Source organism: Rana temporaria, chromosome 6 (assembly GCF_905171775.1).
Source record: "Rana temporaria chromosome 6, aRanTem1.1, whole genome shotgun sequence".
Taxonomy (NCBI): domain Eukaryota; kingdom Metazoa; phylum Chordata; class Amphibia; order Anura; family Ranidae; genus Rana; species Rana temporaria.
The window spans coordinates 1,053,893-1,062,624 of NC_053494.1; positions in this window are offsets into that span (position 1 = coordinate 1,053,893).

An 8,732-nucleotide genomic window follows, 5' to 3' on the forward strand; every position below is an offset into this window, starting at 1 on the left:
CAGAGACTGTGGACATACTGCACGAGATTACCAGAGACTGCGGACATACTGCACAAGATTACTAGAGACTGCGGACATACTGCACAAGATTACCAGAGATTGCAGACATACTGCACAAGATTACCAGAGACTGCGGACATACTGCACGAGATTACTAGAAACTACGGACATACAGCACAAGATTACCAGAGACTGCGGACATACTGCACAAGATTACCAGAGACTGCGGACATACTGCAGGAGATTACCAGAGACTGCGGACATACTGCACAAGATTACCAGAGACTGCGGACATACTGCACAAGATTACCAGAGACTGCGGTCATACTGCACAAGATTACCAGAGATTGCGGACATACCCCCCTTTTACATCACAACACACCCTTTACTTTGCAGCCCCCCTTTAACCACTTCCCGACGGCCGTACGACTATATACGGCCGCAGGGTGGTTCTACTTCTCTGGGGCACCGTGTTTTTACGGCCGCCCCTTTCCTCGTTCCCCGCACACGCTCCCGAGCGCGCAGCGGGGAACTTCTGTGCTGGCCGTGTCCTTTGGACACAGCCAATCACAGATCGCCGTCAACGGCCAATCGGAGCGGCCGTTTCCTAGGCGATCTGTGCGGCCAATGAGAGATGATCTCATATGTTTACATATGAGATCATTTCTCATTCCCGGCTCTCGCAGACAGCGGTGCTGTCAGGGGAGAGAGGAGACGGATCTGTGTCTCTTGTACATAGAGACACAGATCGGTCACCTCCCCCATTCACCCCCCTTCCCCCACAGTTAGAACACTATATAGGACACACATTTAACCCCTTCCTCACCCCCTAGTGTTAACCCCTTCCCTGCCAGTCACATTTATACAGTAATTAGTGCATATTTATAGCACTGATCGCTGTATAAATGTGAATGGCGCCAAAAATGTGTCAAAAGTGTCCGATACGTCCGCCATAATGTCGCAGTCGCAATAAAAATCGCAGATCGCCACCATTACTAGTAAAAAAAAAAAAAAAAAAAATAATTCTGTCCCTTAGTTTGTAGGCGCTATAACTTTTGCTATATGTAGAAGAATACGTATCGGCCTAAACTGAGGATAAAAATAAAAAAAAATTGAGCTATTTATTATAGCAACAAGTAAAAAATTTTTTTTTTTTTTTCAAAATTGTCGCTCTATTTTTGTTTATAGCGCAAAAAATAAAAACCGCAGAGATGATGAAATACCACCAAAAGAAAGCTTTATTTGTGGGAAAAAAAGGACGCCAATTTTGTTTGGGAGCCACGTCGCACGACCGCGCAATTGTTAGTTAAAGCGACGCAGCGCCGAATCGCAAAAAAGTCCTCTGGGCAGGAAGGGGGTTTAAGTGGCCGGTAAGGAAGGGGTTAAATGACATTATAGCACCTCCCTTTACATTAGTCCTGATCACACCCCCTCCATATACATCCCAGTGCACTGCCTGATCCCCACCCATCCACCTCAGAGCCTGCTGGGACTTGTAGTTCTCCGTCTTCTCCTGGGGCTCATGGAGAAGATGGAGATTGGAGAACTACAAGTCCCAGCAGGTTTTACATACAATGAGGCTCTGAGGTGGATTGCATGCACCTATCAATCCCCAGGATTGGATAACACTGTTATCTGACCCTGCCCCCCCCCCGGGGAATGATATATATATATATTGCCTACAGGAGGGGGGCGGCGCCCGGGCGCTCCCTATGGGCGGCGGCCGCCACTGTTCCCCACAGTCTTTTGCTGCTGTCTGATGATTGGCTCATTCTCTTCCAATAGGGAGTTTACAAACAAGCCGTTCTGAGAGTCTGTGTGAAGAGAGAGTGACAGACATTGGCCAGCGGTGAGGACAGCCAACTATTGGCCAATCTCTATCTGCTGGTCAAAGTGGCTCTATGAGGAAGCAGGGGCCCGGGGCCCCCGAAGTTATAGGGTTTGTGTTCTCAGGGTTGCCCCCAAGTCACACGGATGGGAATTGTGAGTGCGGAGTGTCAGAGGAGGAGAGATCAGGTGCGATGGAAGCTGACCCCTCCGGACCAGCGGGTGCGATGGAAGCTGACCCCTCCGGACCAGCGGGTGCGATGGAAGCTGACCCCTCCGGACCAGCGGGTGCGATGGAAGCTGACCCCTCCGGACCAGCGGGTGCGATGGAAGCTGACCCCTCCGGACCAGCGGGTGCGATGGAAGCTGACCCCTCCGGACCAGCGGGTGGTCTTCCTCGTCCCGTCACTAATTCCGGCTCCTATTGTTCTCTGTGGAGTTCCTGAGTACCGATCCCCCTCCCCCACCATTGTACCGATCCCCCTCCCCCCACCATTCAGCTTTAATCATATAAAAAAAAAAAAAAAACAGGTCAGAGTGACACCAACAATGTCCCCAGACTGGGTCATAGAGCAACTATTATATATCACCAGGGGCCACACACCCCTAACCAGGGGCCACACACCCATAACCAGGGGCCACATAGATACCCAATCCAGAAACAACACAGAGATAACCAGGATATATCAGGGGGGGGGCATCATGTGTATAAAGGGACACGGGGGGGGGCATAATGTGTATAAAGGGACACGGGGGGGGGCGATGCTGGAGGACGGGGGGGGGGGGCATCATGTGTATAAAGGGACACGGGGGGGGGGGCATAATGTGTATAAAGGGACACGGGGGGGGGCGATGCTGGAGGACGGGGGGGGGGGGGCATCATGTGTATAAAGGGACACGGGGGGGGGGCATAATGTGTATAAAGGGACACGGGGGGGGGCGATGCTGGAGGACGGGGGGGGGGGGGGCATCATGTGTATAAAGGGACACGGGGGGGGGGCGATGCTGGAGGACGGGGGTGACGCAAACTGTTTATTGCTAGAGATCTCATTTCTTTATTTTGTGGTTTTATTACCCCACCGAGTGTCACCACCCCTGAGGAAGTGAGGACAGAGGAGCCGAGATGACAAAATCTCCCCGAGGAGGTTCACCGCCCACCGCACAGAAAGATGGTGATACCAAAGGAGGGACGCCATTTACTAACCGCGCCCACAATATGACCTTTCTTCTGAATCATGTAGTCACTATCGAGGGCCCCCGGGGGCCAAAACTCTGACATCTAATCACCAGATACAGAAAGGTTTTCCAGCAATTTTACAACGTTTACCACAATTTCTCTTTCCTTTCTCCATGAAAACCTTTCCCCTAAATCTGTCCACCCATCCACCCATCCATCCATCCTGCTCCCCATCCACCCATCCATCCATCCATCCACCCATCCACTCACCCATCCATCCATCCATCCACCTATTCATCCATCCATCCATCCATCCACCCATCCATCCATCCTGCTCCCCATCCATCCACCCATCCATCCATCCATCCATCCTGCTCCCCATCCATCCATCCTGCTCCCCATCCATCCATCCGGCTCCCCATCCACCCATCCATTCATCCATCCATCCATCCACCCATCCATCCATCCATCCATCTACACATCCATCCATCCACCCATCCATCCATCCATCCATCTACACATCCATTCATCCACCCACCCATCCTGCTCCCCATCCATCCATCCGGCTCCCCATCCATCCATCCACCCATCCTGCTCCCCATCCATCCATCCGGCTCCCCATCCATCCATCCACCCATCCTGCTCCCCATCCATCCATCCGGCTCCCCATCCACCCATCCATTCATCCATCCATCCATCCACCCATCCATCCATCCATCCATCTACACATCCATCCATCCACCCATCCATCCATCCATCCATCTACACATCCATTCATCCACCCACCCATCCTGCTCCCCATCCATCCATCCGGCTCCCCATCCATCCATCCACCCATCCTGCTCCCCATCCATCCATCCGGCTCCCCATCCATCCATCCACCCATCCTGCTCCCCATCCATCCATCCTGCTCCCCATCCATCCATCCATGTATGAGCCAGTACTTCATCATCCGCCCATCCATCTACACATCCATTCCCTTTTCCAACTATCCCTTCTTCCAACCCCTCCCCCCTTCTCTCCCTCTTCCCCTCCCTCTCTCCTCCCTCTTTCCTCTCTCCCCCTCTCTCCTTTTTCACTTCTCTCTCCCCTCTTATTCCTCTCTCTCTCCCCCTCTCTCTCCCTTCTCCTCCTCTCTCCCCCCCCCCCCGTCTCTCTTTCTCTCTTCCCCTCTATCTCCTCTCTATCCCCCTCTCTCTCCCCCTTTCTCCCCTCTCTCTCTCCCCCTCTCTCTCCTTACTCCCCCTCTCTCTTCCCCTCTTTCTCCCCCTCTCTCTCCTCCCCTCTCTCTCCTCCCCTCTCTCTCCTTCTCTCTCTCTCTCTCCTCTCTCTCTCCCCTCTTTCTCCTCTCTCTCTCTCCTTCTCTCTCTCATCCTCTCTCTCTCCCCTCTTTCTCCCTCTTTCTCCCCTCTCTCTCTTCCCCTCTCTCTCTCCTTCTCTCTTTCTCTCCCCCTCCTTCTCTCTCTCCCCTCTTTCTCCTTCTCTCTCTCCCCCTCTCTCTCTCCTTCTCTCTTTCTCTCCCCCTCCTTCTCTCTCTCCCCTCTTTCTCCTTCTCTCTCTCCTCCCCTCTCTCTCCTTCTCTCTCTCTCTCTCTCTCCTCCTCTCTCTCTTTTCTCTCTTTGTCCCGGGAGGATTGGTCGGATGAAGCTTCTCCAGCTAATAAATAATTCATGTAGTCTGAGTGTCCAATCTGTCTCTCTCTGTCTCTCTCTCTCTCTGTCTCTCTCTCTCGGTGTTGCAGTGATTTCTGTGTGAGAAGAAGAGCTTGCAATCTACACTCTGCCAGTGTCTGCGGTCTTACTATGGGGGGTGCAGAGGGAGGAAAACTTCTATACATCACATATCAATATATATACTGATAAGAGGCATGGAGGAGCTCAGCTATGAGGAAAGATTAGAAGAACTGAATTTATTCTCTCCTGAGAAGAGGAGAATTAGGGGGGATATGACCCACATGTACAAATATATAAGAGGTCCATACAGTGTACTTGGTGTTGAGTTATTCACTTTACGGTCATCACTGAGGACAAGGGGGCGCTCTTTACGTCTAGAGGAAAAGAGATTTCACCTCCAAATACGGAAAGGTTTTTTCACAGTAAGAGCTGTGAAAATGTGGAACAGACTCCCTCCAGAGGTGGTTCTGGCCAGCTCAGTAGATTGCTTTAAGAAAGGTCTGGATTCTTTCCTAAATGTACAGAATATAACTGAGTACTAAGATTTGTAGGTAAAGTTGATCCGGGGAAAATCCGATTGCCTCTCGGGGGATCAGGAGGGAATTTTTTCCTCTGCTGTAGCAAATTGGATCTCATGCTCTGCTGGGGTTTTTTGCCTTCCTCTGGATCAACTGTGGGTATGGAGTTGGGTGTATGGGATTGTACTGTGTTTTTTATTTTCTTTCTTTATTTTTTTTGTGGTTGAACTGGATGGACTTGTGTCTTTTTTCAACCTGACTAACTATGTAACTATGTAACTATATATAGGGCCAGATTCACGATGGACTTACGACGGCGTATCTCCACGTATCTCCACGTACGCCGTCGTAAGTCCGAATGAGCGCCGTCGTATCTATGCGCCGGATTCTTAGAATCGGTTACGCATAGATTTGGCCAAGATACGAGCGGCGTAAGTCTCCTACGCCGTCATATCTTGGGTGCATATTTACGCTGGCCGCAAGGGGCGCTTCCATAGATTTCCGCGTCGAATATGTAAATTAGGTAGATACGCCGATTCACGAACGTACTTGCGCCCGCTACGCCGTTTACGTTAGGCTTACGTCCGGCGTAAAGTTACCCCTGCTATATGAGGCGCAGCCAATGCAAAGTATGGACGTCGGAACAAGCGTATCTTTTTACGTCGTTTACGTAAGTCGTACGTGAATGGGGCTGGGCGTAGGTTACGTTCACGTCACAAGCATTGAGCCGGTGTAACTTAGGGAAAAAATTTGACGTGATACTGATCATGTGCACGCATGCGCCGTTCTTTAAGCGCGTCATTTACGTGGGGTCACGATTGATTTACATAAAACACGCCCACCTCTTCCACATTTGAATTAGGCGGGCTTACACCGGCCAATTTACGCTACACCGCCGCAACTTACGGAGCAAGTGCTTTGTGAATACTGCACTTGCCTGTCTAAGTTGCAGAGGCGGAGCGTGAATAGGATACGCCACGCCGGAAGAAAGATACGCGCTCCTACGTGAATCTGGCCCATACTCTGGATTGGACGGGGGTGGATGTGTAGAGGGATTGTTGGTAAATATTGTGGGGGGGGGGGTCTCTCTCTTTGATGTAGAACTCTTGGGGGGGGTCTCTCTCTTTGATGTAGAACTCTCGGGGGGGTCTCTCTCTTTGATGTAGAACTCTCGGGGGGGTCTCTCTCTTTGATGCAGAACTCTTGGGGGGGTCTCTCTCTTTGATGCAGACGTCTTGGGGGGGTCTCTCTCTTTGATGCAGACGTCTTGGGGGGGTCTCTCTCTTTGATGTAGAACTCTCGGGGGGGGTCTCTCTCTTGGATGTAGAACTCTTGGGGGGGTCTCTCTCTTTGATGTAGAACTCTCGGGGGGGTCTCTCTCTTTGATGTAGAACTCTTGGGGGGTCTCTCTCTTTGATGTAGAACTCTCGGGGGGTCTCTCTCTTTGATGTAGAACTCTTGGGGGGTCTCTCTCTTTGATGTAGAACTCTCGGGGGGGGTCTCTCTCTTGGATGTAGAACTCTTGGGGGGTCTCTCTCTTTGATGTAGAACTCTCGGGGGGGTCTCTCTCTTTGATGTAGAACTCTTGGGGGGGTCTCTCTCTTTGATGTAGAACTCTTGGGGGGGGTCTCTCTCTTGGATGTAGAACTCTTGGGGGGTCTCTCTCTTTGATGTAGAACTCTCGGGGGGGTCTCTCTCTTTGATGTAGAACTCTTGGGGGGGTCTCTCTCTTTGATGTAGAACTCTTGGGGGGGTTTCTCTCTTTGATGCAGACGTCTTGGGGGGGTCTCTCTCTTTGATGTAGAACTCTTGGGGGGGTCTCTCTCTTTGATGTAGAACTCTTGGGGGGGTCTCTCTCTTTGATGTAGAACTCTTGGGGGGGTCTCTCTCTTTGATGTAGAACTCTTGGGGGGGTCTCTCTCTTTGATGCAGATGTCTTGGGGGGGGGGTCTCTCTCTTTGATGCAGACGTCTTGGGGGGGGTCTCTTTTTTTGATGCAGACGTCTTGGGGGGGGGGTCTCTCTCTTTGATGTAGAACTCCTGGGGGGTCACTCTCTTTGATGCAGAACTCTTGGGGGGTCTCTCTCTTTGATGTAGAACTCTCGGGGGGGGGGGTCTCTCTCTTGGATGTAGAACTCTTGGGGGGGTCTCTCTCTTTGATGTAGAACTCTCGGGGGGGTCTCTCTCTTTGATGTAGAACTCTTGGGGGGTCTCTCTCTTTGATGTAGAACTCTTGGGGGGGTCTCTCTCTTTGATGTAGAACTCTTGGGGGGGTCTCTCTCTTTGATGTAGAACTCTCGGGGGGGTCTCTCTCTTTGATGTAGAACTCTTGGGGGGTCTCTCTCTTTGATGTAGAACTCTTGGGGGGTCTCTCTCTTTGATGTAGAACTCTTGGGGGGTCTCTCTCTTTGATGTAGAACTCTTGGGGGGGTCTCTCTCTCTTTGATGTAGAACTCTTGGGGGGTCTCTCTCTTTGATGTAGAACTCTTGGGGGGGTCTCTCTCTTTGATGTAGAACTCTTGGGGGGGTCTCTCTCTTTGATGTAGAACTCTTGGGGGGGTCTCTCTCTTTGATGTAGAACTCTTGGGGGGGTTGCTCTCTTTGATGTAGAACTCTTGGGGGGGTCTCTCTCTTTGATGCAGAACTCTTGGGGGTCTCTCTCTCTTTGATGCAGACGTCTTGGGGGGTCTCTCTCTTTGATGTAGAACTCTTGGGGGGGTCTCTCTCTTTGATGCAGAACTCTTGGGGGGGTCTCTCTCTTTGATGCAGAACTCTTGGGGGTCTCTCTCTCTTTGATGCAGACGTCTTGGGGGGGTCTCTCTCTTTGATGTAGAACTCTTGGGGGGGGTCTCTCTCTTTGATGCAGACATCTTGGGGGGGTCTCTCTCTTTGATGCAGAACTCTCGGGGGGTCTCTCTCTTTGATGTAGAACTCTTGGGGGGGGGGTCTCTCTCTTGGATGTAGAACTCTTGGGGGGGTCTCTCTCTTTGATGTAGAACTCTTGGGGGGGGTCTCTCTCTTTGATGTAGAACTCTTGGGGGGGGTCTCTCTCTTTGATGTAGAACTCTTGGGGGGGGGTCTCTCTTTGATGTAGAACTCTTGGGGGGGTCTCTCTCTTTGATGCAGAACTCTTGGGGGGGTCTCTCTCTTTGATGTAGAACTCTTGGGGGGGTCTCTCTCTTTGATGTAGAACTCTTGGGGGGGTCTCTCTCTTTGATGTAGAACTCTTGGGGGGGTCTCTCTCTTTGATGTAGAACTCTTGGGGGGGTCTCTCTCTTTGATGTAGAACTCTTGGGGGGGGTCTCTCTTTGATGCAGACGTCTTGGGGGGGTCTCTCTCTTTGATGTAGAACTCTTGGGGGGGTCTCTCTCTTTGATGTAGAACTCTGGGGGGGGTCTCTCTTTGATGTAGAACTCTTGGGGGGGTCTCTCTCTTTGATGTAGAACTCTTGGGGGGGTCTCTCTCTTTGATGTAGAACTCTTGGGGGGGTCTCTCTCTTTGATGCAGACGTCTTGGGGGGGTCTCTCTCTTTGATGT